Below are 12595 nucleotides of genomic sequence, written 5' to 3'. Positions count from 1 at the left end.
AAACCAGAGGTACTTTGCAAGTGCAATAGAGCTTCCAATTAGGCAGTTAAGTTCCCCATTTCTATTTCCCTAATGACTTGACTTGCTCTCTTGCTTTATGAAATGAAAATAGCTTTATTTGGGCATGAGGATGCAGCTGATCACATGCTTACTATGCTTTTGCAACAAGTTCCTGCCTGTTCCTGGCATATGCAATGGGCAGAATAATACATTTCTGTGCTGCTTTCTGTGATGTATAGTGGTCATTTGCTATCATCCCAAACCTATGGTAACTGAGGGTGGTGCAGTTTGATGTCCAGAAGGCTGGTGTTCTCGCCTCCAGAGGAAAAGTGCCCTTGAGGGCAGGGCACTGCCCCAGGGCCCTGTTTGTTGGGGGGTGTGGAGCTGTGGACTTCAAGTGCTGAGTGGTGGAAAGCGGTGGTGGGGCAGGTAGAAATCATGCAGCAGAGTTGAAGCAGAGACAACGGAGGGCAAAGAAAAGGCACCGGAAGGACATCAGGTGAGTTTTAAGAAAGAAATGGTAGGGATGAAGAATTCAGCTCTGTGAAGATGAAGGGTGGGGGTTTGGTAGTTGCTTCTTCACTTGAAAATAAGACTTGAAAATAAAAGATGTGTCCTCCTCCAACTTTATCTGGTTGAATATTGCACAGAGCCAGACCCCAGGCTCCAGAAAGCCAAAGGATATGCCTTCTCTATCTTTCCAGTTTATAGAAAACATTGCCTCAATCATGGATGGCCCTGAGAGTTGTTCAGATATCTGAGCAGCACCTTTGAAAACCACTTCAGAACATTCTTGATGTTCTCTGTCCCCGCTCTTACCCTTTTTCTGAGCCTAGAAGCCTTCTGAGGGTCTCCGGCTGGTGCTCTGCAGACCCATTAATGCTCTCAGCCTGTACCCTGCTCCTAGCACTGTCTCCCAGCTCATGTATAAGACCATTCCTTTTCTTCCCTGGCCCCCATGGTGAATAGCTGGGCACAGGTGGTATTCCCAGAAGGTGTGTCAGCTGACTCAAAGGAAGTGGGACTGCAGCACAGCCAATTTTGGCATCCTGGTTGGCAGTAGTAGGGAGGGAATGCCCTTGGGTTTCCCATTGCTCCTCCTGGGTGGGTTTTTCATGTGGCTTGTTAGAGGCAGAGCCCTCCGTGGAGAAGACCACAACCATGGCTCGGTTGTCTGGAGTGCTTTGCAAAGCGGAGTGTAATCTGTCTCTGAGTGGTCTGGGGTTGCTCTTGGCTTTCTTGTCTAAATTGCCCTTGATCAGAGCTGAGATTATAGAGGAACTTGGTCATTGCTTCAAGGCAGCCGTGGCTAAAAAATAGAAAAAGGAAAGAAGATCTCACATGGGTCGGCTCCTCTTTGTTTCTGGGAACGCTCTGGGCCTTCCTTAAAGTGCATCACCTGCATAGCAGTGTTGGCTGGTCTGCTGATGGGAAGACCTGCTTTCCAAGTCTGAAGGAGACCCTGAGGTCATTGTGTCCATTCCCCTGCCTTCAGGTAGGATTAGAGATAAACCCTGCCAGAGGATAATCTCTTCTACTTGTAAAAGCTTCCAGAGCAGACCTGAATCTCTCTCTAGACCATTCATGGCAACTTTTAACAACCTTCACCATCAGGAAACTCTATCCTAAATCCCTTATGCTGTGGATTAAGTTTCTTTCCTTGTTCCATCCTCAGTAGCCACTGCCGAGACTTTGCTGGCACTGCCTGAGAGCTCTTCTGATACCTGAAGATTGTGTTAAATCCGGCTGCCTGTCCTCCCCTGATGAATAATCCCAGCCTCTTATTCTCCTGGCCCTGCTGCCCGACCTGCTCCTCACCTTTGAGGTTGCCCTCTGACCTCTCTCTGAGTGCCAGTGTCCCTGGTGGGAGCCCAGAACCAGACTCAGGAGTACAGTGTGTTTCTGACCCATCTTAGGTCTGCGAGAGTCTGTCTTGAACCCACGGCATGAACATTACCTTCTTGCTCGGGCACCTGCGTGGGGCTTATGGGTTGGTGACACTCTTACTCACAGGCTTACAGTCACCTTTCAACCTACTAGCATATCAGATCATTTTCCTTTACTCCCTTGGATGTTAAGGGCAAGATAAATCACCCCCACCAGCAGTGTCACTGTATCATTTTATCTGCACCAACACTGACCGCTACTACCGCCGGAAAACAAGGGGAAGGGAGAATGGGGTCAATTCTGAGTGCCTGTGGCTCTTCTAGAAGGTTTTGACAAAAGCATGGAGCAGAGATGGTTAGTTGGTTGGATGGGGGTCCTCACACTGCTCTAATAACAACCAGCTTTCTTGGTCTGATGGCTTTCCTCCCGCTCCTTCTCAGCACCGTCTCTTCTGGTCTCCACTGCTCCCTACCACCCCACCCAGCACACTTACCCCATGACTATCCCATGCCAGGCTAACTCCAAGCCACCAAGCAGGTCCCAGAGTCTGCAGAGCCAGAACGTGCTCACTGTGCACTGGGTGGAGACCCAGATGGGTGAGGCGGCCCCTTCCTCAAGGGGGTGAGGATGAGGCAGGGACTTGAGACACAGGCCTGGCAAACTACCAACAGTGTGTGGGATTTGGCTTGTTGTTCACAACAGGAGAGAGATGTCAAAAGGCAGCCCTCTGAAGAGGGCCACATGTGTTAGATAGGCGTTCTGTGCAGAGGACCTCGGGCCAGCAGTCAGAGAGGTTTCCTGGAGGAGGTGGGGTTGGATGGGAGCTGGCCCTCAGGACGCAGGTGTTGGCTGGGCTTAGAGTGTCCCCTCCAGATTCTGTAAGAGAAGTCTGTGAGAGCTGGGAGGTGCTTGGTTGGCTCATGACTGTTGTTCTCCTCCCCCACCTTCAATCCTTCCAACTCTTTCCATCTCTAGTTGCCAGAAGAGAGAACTTTCCTCCTTTCATTCCATTCCTAAGTGAAAAAATACTTAATGAGCATCCTCTAATTGCTGGAACTATTCCAGGCCAGAGGCAGCCGATAACATGCTGCAAGACCATGACTGGTTCTGGTGTGTGGGTTCTGATTCCCTTGGTCCCTGGGCTGGACAGACATGGCATGGGCTGGTCAGGCTCCTGGGTCTGGGTCACCTCCAGTTGCTGAGTAATTCTGTTGATTTCTGACTTTTTGCTGTGCATTATTCTCATTTTCCACATCTACTTTGTGTGGTTGGGGGCACTGTCCTGGGCCTTGGGATGCAGAGATAACAAGGCAGGTAAAGTTCTACTCTAGTGGGTGAGGCAGGCAGCATTCTAAGATGGCCATCAAGATTCCCACCCCTGGTGTATGTGCCCTGTGTAATCCTGTCCCCTTGAGTGTGGATGTGGACTGTGAATATGATGGGACCTTCAATTTCATGATGAGGTGGTGTTATATGGCACAGTTGATTTTAAAAGTGATTGTTCTGAGTGTGCCTGACATAATCAGGTAATCCCTCCAAAGGGACTTGGCTCTTCCTAGTGGGAGAGATTCACAGTGTGTTGGGTTCTGGATGTGAGGAAGATTCTTTGTTTCTGGCTTTGAAGTTGGAAGGGCCACATGACAAGGAAGGTGGGCGGCCCCTAGGAGCTATGGGAGCCCCCGGCCTGACAGCCTGCCAGGAAATGGCAACCCTCATCCCACACCTGCAGGGAGCTGAATCCTGCCACCACCACAGGACCCTGGAAGAGGACCTCAAGCTCCAGATGAGGATGCAGCCCAGCCGACACATCTTGTGAGACCCGTCTAGAGAGCTCAGTCACTTATGATGCACAGAATAGGCAGCTAACGAATGGGTGCTATTGTAAGGTGAGTTTGTGGTGATTTGAGATGCAGCGATAGAAACTGAACATGAAAGATTCAGATGGTGGTAAGGATTATGTAGAAGTAGACTAAAACCCAGGAACGTAATGGAGAGAGGTTGCTGCAGGTAGCCAAGGAGACATCACCTTTGCTGAGGTAACATTTAAGCGGAATGACAAGAAGGACCAACCTGGGGAAGAGCAGGGGACAGAGCCATCCAGATGGAGGGAACAGCTAGGGCAAAGTCTTTGGGGCTACAGCAAGCCTGTGGTGGTTTTCAGGTATGAAAAACGGGATGTGTGGCTGGATGCAGTCTACAGAGGCAGATACCAAATCATCCAGGGCTTTTGGAGATTGAACATGGCATTTGGATTTTATTTTCAGTGTGAGGGAAGCCAAGGAGGGTTTTAAGCAGAGAAGTGACATCTACACTGAAAAGAAAATTTCTTTCTTTTTTATTAAAGATTATTTATTTTAGAGAGAGAACATGATCAAGTGATCGTGAGTGGGGGGAGGGGCAGAGGGAGAAGGAGAGAGAATCCTAAGCAGACTCCGCTGAGCGTGGAGCCCGACTTGGGGCTTGATCCCAAGACCCTGAGATCATGACCTGAGCTGAAGGCAGACACTTAACCGACTGAGCCACCCAGGTGCCCCTATTTCTTTTTTAAACTCATTCCTGTTCTTCTGTCCTTACACGAGGAGGCTGAGGGCTGTTGGGGGCTGAGCACATGAATGAGCATCTGGGGTCCGGATAAATGTAAGGCAAAAGAGGGGGAACACCCACAGGGCCCAGCTCCCTGGGGCTGCAGTGGCTCCCTCCCTGAGGCTGGCTGCTCCGTGGGACACAGTCCCGGGGAGGCCAGCCCCTGGGCATGGGGCATCCTGGTCACACATGGCTGGTGCCCCGCCATTGGCACCACAGTTTTCTCCCTCCCTAGAGAGACTGGAGTGTGGAAGTCACACTTTCCGTGTCCATGCTGCTGGTGCCACCCCATGCCACCTGTGCTCCGAGCACAGAGGTACCTGGTATGTGCTTGGCCATGGATGATGGCGACGTGAGGCCGAACTGACTGTGCACAGAAACTGCCATGTGTCACTTTGGGTTATTCTTTCATGCCTTTATTTACTCTGGTCATTTTATTGAGGGACTGCCCTGTGCCTTGCCTTGTTCTAGGGGCTGTGGATACCGTATCATATAGACAGACTGTACCTTTTCTTTAAGGAGCTTACATTCTTAAAGGAGAGATAACTTTTTTTTTTAAAGTATAAAAACAGTGAATCAAAGAAAACAATAACAAATGGAGGTAAGTGCTATGAAGGAAATCAACAAGGAAACTAAGTGCTTGGGCCTGGAGCCTCCCAGAAGGACTAACTCCAAGTTCTGAAGGTATAATTTAATGAACGAACAAATGCACGAATCAATAATTTTCCTGCCCCTGGATTTGCTGCATTCTGCTCTATTTCTCTTCTCTCAGTTTGTTTCTCCTGGGAGGAGGACCGTGTGTGTTGGAGGTGGGGGCAGATACTCAGGAAAGGCTTTAAGGAGAGGGGAGCAAGCTGCAATTCCTATTTTAGAGCCATCTGGCTGCAATGGGAATGGGGTGGGCCACCTGCTAGGATAGAGGCTCTTCTCATGTTAAGGGGTGTGATGGTGGGGCCTCAGTTAATGGGGAGAAAGAGGTGGATTTGAGAGACACCGTAGGAGTCCTAGAGATAAGACTTGGAGGTTTATTGGTTAAGGGAGAAGGAGGTTAAAGGTCGAGGGACAAGACACCATGTCCAGGTGTCTCTAGTTTGGACAACCGTCTGGCTGGCTGGAAATGCTAATTTATTAAAATGCAACATTAAAGATAAAGAGCAAGGAGGGGTGCGGTAAAATTTTAGTTCTGGTTAAGCTTTGTTCAAGGCCCTTGTCTGTGAGGAAGTTGACACACCTGTGGTGTGCTCGGGCCTGAGGGCTGGGCTGGAGACGCAGGTGTGAGGGTTATGGGTGCACGTGCTGGAAGCCCAGTGGAGGGCCTGACGCCAAAGAACCAAACTTAAAGATGGGGAGAGGAAGAGAAGCTGGCAAAGGAAAAAGTTAAATATTCAGAGAGGATTAATAGAAAAGAGACCTGGCTTAGGAGGTGGCGGGTGCAGACCCGAAGCGCAGGAGGTTCCCTTTGTGGGGAGGGCCATGGAGTCTGCTGGAGGAGATCTGCCAGGTGTGTGCACGCCGGAGGAAGGTGAGGGTGCCTGTCTGGTGCTTTCTGTTTTCACTGCAGGCAGCATCTTATGAGCCCTCCCATTTTTTTAAGGGGTAAAACTCTGGCGCAGTAAGATTCTCCCAAGAAGGAGCCTGCGAAGCTGAAAGGGGTTGGAGGTATGGGAGGGAAGGGCAGGCACCCAAAGGGGGTGTACAAGGAGGAGGACTGCCTCTTCTACCTTTTCAGCAGGAGAGAATGGGTAGAGATGATGCAGGGAGTGTGTGTGTGTGTCATATGTCTATTTGTGGTGTGTGCGTGTGTGGTGTATATGCATGTAAACAGGAGACTCAGGAGATCATGTGTTGTCTGTGAAGTTGGAGGCAAGCTTCTCTGCAGACGAAGAAGGTGGTGGGAAACAGGTGGGTGAGAGGTGGGTGCTTGGAGGAGAAGGAAGGGGTGAGCTGGTAGCCCTGAGGGGTCTCTGCGTTTGGGCCCCGTGAATAATTCTAGACCATGCTGGGTGGTCTGCTTGTGCCTGTTATTTGAAGTTGTTTGGATCTAAAGCTGAACAGGTTGAGAAGGTCAGAGCTTTGGACCCAGAGCATGTGCTTCTTTCTCAGCCTCCCGGAGGGGATTCAGGGGAGGTGGCAGTGACAGAGGGTGGCCTGACTTACTGCTTTCCCGGGTGAAATTGGGGGGGGTGGGGGCGAGGAGACCAACCCGTGAGTTTTTAAGATAAGCTTGTGTGATCTTTCTTTTTGTCTCCATTTTTGTATCTCTTGTCTCACCACCTGTCCCTTCCTCCTCCCCAAATCTCCATAAGTAAGTAATGACTGGGACGGCGTGTTCTGTTCCTAGAACTGAAGACACCTTTTGGCAGCTTTGGAAGTCTTGTGTCGTTCTTGGCTTCAGAAGCTGAGCTGTTCACCTGGAGTCTAAAACTGTGGCTCCAGACCCTGCTTCTGAGGGTTTTTGCATTATGGTGGGTGAGGAGTCAGCACTGCCATCCCCTTGTGGCTCTAGGACCCGGGCAGATGACACTGAGCTCCGGGGACCAGCGATGGGTGTGAGGGTGGGAGGAATTTTAACGGGTGGTAAGGGGCCAGATTCAGTAGAAAACACTAGATTCCGTGTTGTAGAAGTATGCTGTCTCAGGTCACGTCCCCCTGAAGCAGAGCCTGAGATGGGGAATTCTTCAGAATGTGCTCTTGGGAGCAGGGGTGCAGAGAAAGCAGAATCAGGCAGGGGAAGAAGGCTAAGGGAGGATGTGGCCTCAGCTACACACCAGCTCCCTTTGGTCCCACAGCAACCTCTGGAATGTGAATTGTACCCTAATTTATTTGGACTTGCCTTGTCTAGCCTTTCCTTGGCTAGTGGGGAGACAGTGGCCATTATTTCTCCTGATGTCCCCACTTAGACCAAGATAAGTCTAAGAGAGCACCAACAGTTTCCATTAGTATGTCCATTTACTTTGGTTCATATAGCAAAGCCATTCATTCATCCATCTATCCATTCATTCATGCATTCATTCATTCATTCATTCTACAAATACATATTGTGACTGGCTCTTCCCCTTACCCTGACCTTTCTGGCCGTTTCAGACACATTTTCCTTAAATACTGTACTAGTCACTGATAGCCAAAGAATTATATTCTCTCAGGAGCATCAAGAAACCTCCCTTTTCTCTGAGTATCTGTTGGCCTAGCTCATTGCTGTGTTTCTTGCCATTTCCACTCTATCTAAATAAGTTTACACATCTCAGTGGGGTGGAAAAGGAAGAAAACAAGAGAGCATTGTAGCCTTAGGAGGAGGAAGAAGGAAGGACAGGGCGAGGAAGGGAAAGACCAAGGGTCCCTGGGCAGGCTTCCCAGTCCTTGCAGCTCACGGACCACTTAGATGGGAGAAGATACAGGAGAGCTTGGCTCTGTGGATGGCTCCTACCTTTCTGGTGTGGATGCTGGGGAACTCAGGGGCTGGACCACGGTCACCTTGGGAGTTTGTTGCTATGCAAGCTCCAACTTAACACTGAGAGGCTGAGGCTTTATGAACTCATCACTATACTTTGATGTCAAAGAGATGCCACTGTCACTCACTCCCCCATTGCAGCCCCATCTGCAAAATCGAAGCTTCTTTTTGTCTCCATTTTTGTATCTTGATCTTGAAGTCCCATTCCGGGGATAAGGGCCTCTATCTTAGTGATTACCGGTTTAACTGGTGGAGAGCAATTAATCTAGTCCTGAGAGGACATATCTACTGGCAGGAGACGCTGTGTATGTTCATTATTTCATTTATGGCTCGGATGAGGGATAATGGCATGCTCCTAGGGTTTTGGGGGGATTGAAACAAGTGTGAGAGGATCCATGATCGTCTTGGAATCCAGACTTACTAATCTTGAGAGGCTGGCTGAATGGATCAAAACCCGAAAGATAAAATGCTGCATTTTTGGTTAAAAACTCAAAATTGCTCAAACACAGGGGAGATAAAGCTGGTGTATGAATAGTTCAAGTGAAAAGATGAGTTTTGGTTCAGGATATATTTATTTATAACTTCAGTAAATATTAATTGGGTGCCAGGCACTGATCCAGGAGCTGGGGACGCAGTGGTGAATAAAGTGACATCATCGTTATGCAGCTTACATTCTAGTCCTGTAATGCAATGTGATATACAATACGCACTATGCAAGACAAAGAAGTAGGTGACATGGTATGAGCTGGCCATGGGTGGTAGGAGGAACGGCAATGGGAAATGTAATGATGGGGTGCGATTTCAAATGGGGGAGTCAGGGAAGATTTGTTTGAGGAGGTCACATTCGGCCCATTAGCTGGTTGACATGGCTGCTAAAAAGCTACTGAAATCTGGGTTCTGTGATGAATTAGTTCCACTAATGAGAGTGACCTGCCTGGATGCCTCTACCCACCTAAGTTCACCTGACTTCCTCCAGCTGCAGGCTCAGCCCTGCAGGCCCAGCTGGGCCTTTCAGGAAATTAACAAGCCAGCCTTCCTGACCTTGGCCTCATTTCAGGAAATCTGCCTCTCTTCTGCTCTTGAGAGCTATCGTCCCCCGCAATACACTGTGTCTCCGGTCACTTCCAGCCACTGCACCCCACTATCTGAGACAATGCTGCAGACAGTGGGGGCTGGCTGGATTGCCCCCGCCCCAGGCTGGGGCCACGTGCCGTGCCCAGATGACCCTGACTTACCCCACCTGAGCTGTCGACTCCCTCACTGTTTCAAAGTGCTCTGCTGGCACCGGCTCCAGAATAAGATTCAAAGGGAACATTTTCTGTTTTACTGATGTTCATCTTCCTAAGTTTGCACAGTGTGTGGCGTAAATGCTAATTTTTCTAGGTGGGAAAAAAAAAAGTTTTCTCCCAAACTTCTTGCAATTTTATTAATAATGTAGCAAATGAGACAACATATTCTGAGGGCTTAGTCAATCCCGGGGAGGCAGCCTGGGCCTCGGAGCGGCCGTGTTCTTCCTCCCGCTGACTCCGTCTCTCCCTCGGTCTCTCTCTCGGGTGGGTTGCTGAGGCACTGAAGAGCAGAGGGCAGGGGGAATTATGCATGAGCAGAGAGAGGAGACGCTGACCTTCTGTGTTTAAAGGTTAAGGTGATTTCTTGGGAAATGGAGCCAACTCACTAATCAGAAGCTGTTCTGAATTTTTCTGCAAAAATTAGACCCTGTAACTCACTTCACAAGCTCTGTTTGTGAGGATATCCGTATCTATATATAAAACAACTAAGCCGAGCTCAGCCTAAATTTATTAAACACCTACTGTGCTCCCAGTCTTAGGAAGAGTTAGGCTAAAAGGGGCACAAAGAAGTAAATCAAAACCCTTTGTCACCTGTAACTCATATAAATAGACATGCAGTCATCTTTCATCCTCATGCTACTTAAAAGAAACAAGATAGTTATTCTGGGGATTTAGTTAAAAGCAAACACGTTCAGGGCACAGCCTACCCCCACTTCCATAGTCATGGTGCTGATGTTAAAGCAGTGCTCAGGATGAAGGTCATGGGTGCCATGTGGTCTTAGCCAGTAAGTTGAATTGAAGAGAGACACAGGAATGGCTTGGAACTCAAAAGTCAAACATGTATGGAGTACATTCTCTGTGTCCAACACTACAGTAGACACTTCAATGCAAGTAAGATACAGCTTCTGCCTTCTAAAAACACAAGCCCAATTAAGGTAAAGACCTTTTCTGTCTTGTTCTCTGCTATATTCCCAGAACCTAGAGCAGTGTCTGGCACTTAGTAGAAACAATGATGTTTGATGAATGAGTGAATGAGTTTGTAGTAGAGAGGGAGGCAGACATGAATATAAGTGTCATGCTTATTGTGTGTGTGTGTGTGTGAGAGAGAGAGAGAGAGAGATTAGGGCACAGTGGGCCACTAAAGAGAAAGAGGTTGGTTTTCTCTGTTAAGTGGGAACAAGATGTGAGAGAAGACTTAACAGGTATATCAGGAAGAATTCTTATTTTAGACAATAGAAATTAACTCTTTAAGCACAGAAATGAATTTATTAAAGAACAGGGACCTCACAATTTCTAGGAGTGCAGAAATATGAGGCTTGACACTATGGGATCTAGGAATCCTGCTCAAAGTTGCACGACAGAACGGTGTAGTCTAGAGGAGATATGTTGCCCCTTTGCTGGACATGGTCATGGTGGCTTTCATTTTTGACACCACAGTACTAGACACAGGGCTCTGACTCTAGAGCCTGGACATTGCTGTCCTCAACCTCACCAAAATGAGTTCTGTGCTGTGCATCCTTCATGCTGCTGGCCATAGGTTCACAGTCTGACTTGGGTTCACTGGCTGGGGACACTGAAGTCACCTCAGGAATCCTGCACCCTAGCTGCAAGGGAAGGTGGGAAAGTGAGCATCTGCTTGGTGTTCTCCCAAAGAATTCATGAGGTGAAAAGTTTGTGGAACATGGAGGAGTGTTCAAAAGGGTTAGGTGGTAAAGAAGAAGGATACATGATTTGTTACATAGCACAGATAGTCCTAGTTTGCCAAGGATGAAGTTGAAGAAATAGTGGGGACAGATTATGTAGAGTTTTGTATTAACTTGTTTAAAAGTTTGGACTCTTTCCCATAAATAGTTGGGAGGCAGTAATGGGTTTTGTGCGGGGGTGTGACAAAGTCAGGTTTGCATTTTAGAAGGCTGGCCCTGAAGGCAGAGTGGGGAGAGTGGAAGGGTGAGTAGGTGTGGGGGAGGAGGGATGGCAGCAGGTTCTGGCCAGAGCTGAGGAGGTGGAGCAGGCAGTGGAGATGAAAATGGGGAGGTGGGCAGTAGGAGGGACATTATGGAAGAGGAATCAATGGGGCTCCTGAAGGTGAAGGAGAAGCTCTCAAGGAAGACTTGTGGGTTTCTGGCCTGGGTGGACTGGTGGGTGAGGAGAATGATGATAGGCTCCACTGGAGAGAGTGGGTGAGGACAAGGGCCCAGTGAAGAGCAAAAGACTGAAAATGCCAATGAGATAGAGAGAGCATGCACGCATGGGAGAGTGAGCTCTTAGACAAGAGGAAAGCTTGAGCGCAGGGGAAGTTGCCATCTTGGGTCCAGAGGGGTTCACTTTTTCCTCAGAGGCCAGAGGAAGAAGGTGAACCTGGCTGTATATGTAGATACACTTTTAGATGTGAGTTCATGGGTTCAGGAAGTGGGAGGAGTTCGTGCCTGAGGGATGTACATTTCCCCAGTTTCTTGAACCCTAGCCCAGCCTTCCTATATCATCTGTATGGATTGTCTCCCTTTTCCTCTTCATCTAGCTCAGGGGCCAGCAAACATTTTGCTCAGAGGTCAGCAAACATTTTCCTAAAGGGCCAGATAGTAAGTATTTTTTGTTTTGGGGGCCATAAGGTCTCTGCTGAGACTCTAGGGTTGTGAAACAAAAGCAGCCACAGACGATCCATGGACAAAGGTGAGACTGTGTGCCAATACATTTTATTTGCTAAAACTAGCACAGCTATAGTTTACTGATCCCTAATTTAGCTGATTCCTCTTCATCCTGACTCTCCTGGTAGATGTTCTCATTGCATTTTGTACTTTTCCTTCATAGTACTCAACTCTAGTTATTTTCTGGTTGTGTGCTAAGCATCCACTTTACTCAGTGTTGGAGCTCAGTGGGGGGCTGGGCCTTTCTTGTCTTCATGGACCCCAGAGCAGTACACATAAGAACTAGCATGTCTTCTGTGCTCACTGTGCCTGGCACTGCTCTAAATCTTTACGTGCATCAGTTCACTCACGTCGTCCAGGAATTCCAGTAGGGAGACCCTGCTCTCATTTTCATTTTACAGGTAAGGAACCTGAGGCTAACTAAGTTGCTTGAAATCACACCATTGGAAAGTAGAGGGTCAAGATTTAGACCGTCTGGCTCCTCTTGTTAAGTTGCTGGTGAAGAGCAAACCATGTGAATTTGAAGTTGAGTTCTTCATCTGGTAGAAAAGGGGGTGGGTGAGGCAGGGTTCGCCTGAGGAAGGGGATGGAAACGCGGCAGCGTCGCTGTGGGGAGGGCAAGTGGGAGCGGACTGTGGATAGGTAGTGGCTTTGCCCTGCAGTCCAGGTGAAGTCACAGGACTCATATGGGTGTCATTCTGCAAGCTGTGGGCTCTTCTCAAGGACAAGCACAGCGGCCAGTC

General features: G+C 48.7%; 1 long non-coding RNA gene across 7 annotated transcripts in view; it reads left to right on the top strand.

The window, feature by feature from the left end:
* The first annotated feature begins 202 nt into the window (after window positions 1–202).
* LOC118543510 (uncharacterized) overlaps window positions 203–12595 on the top strand; it is a 393677-nt gene continuing 381284 nt past the window's right edge. For all 7 annotated transcript variants that reach the window (XR_013441614.1, XR_013441611.1, XR_013441610.1 and 4 more), the window contains exon 1: window positions 203–499. This is a non-coding gene — a long non-coding RNA (uncharacterized LOC118543510). The remainder of the gene's footprint in view (window positions 500–12595) is intronic.

The sequence above is a fragment of the Halichoerus grypus genome, chromosome 10, assembly GCF_964656455.1.
Source record: "Halichoerus grypus chromosome 10, mHalGry1.hap1.1, whole genome shotgun sequence".
Classification (NCBI taxonomy): Eukaryota; Metazoa; Chordata; class Mammalia; order Carnivora; family Phocidae; genus Halichoerus; species Halichoerus grypus.
The sequence above is the reverse complement of the archived record's forward strand: the minus strand, read 5'-3'. Positions and strand labels throughout refer to the sequence as shown.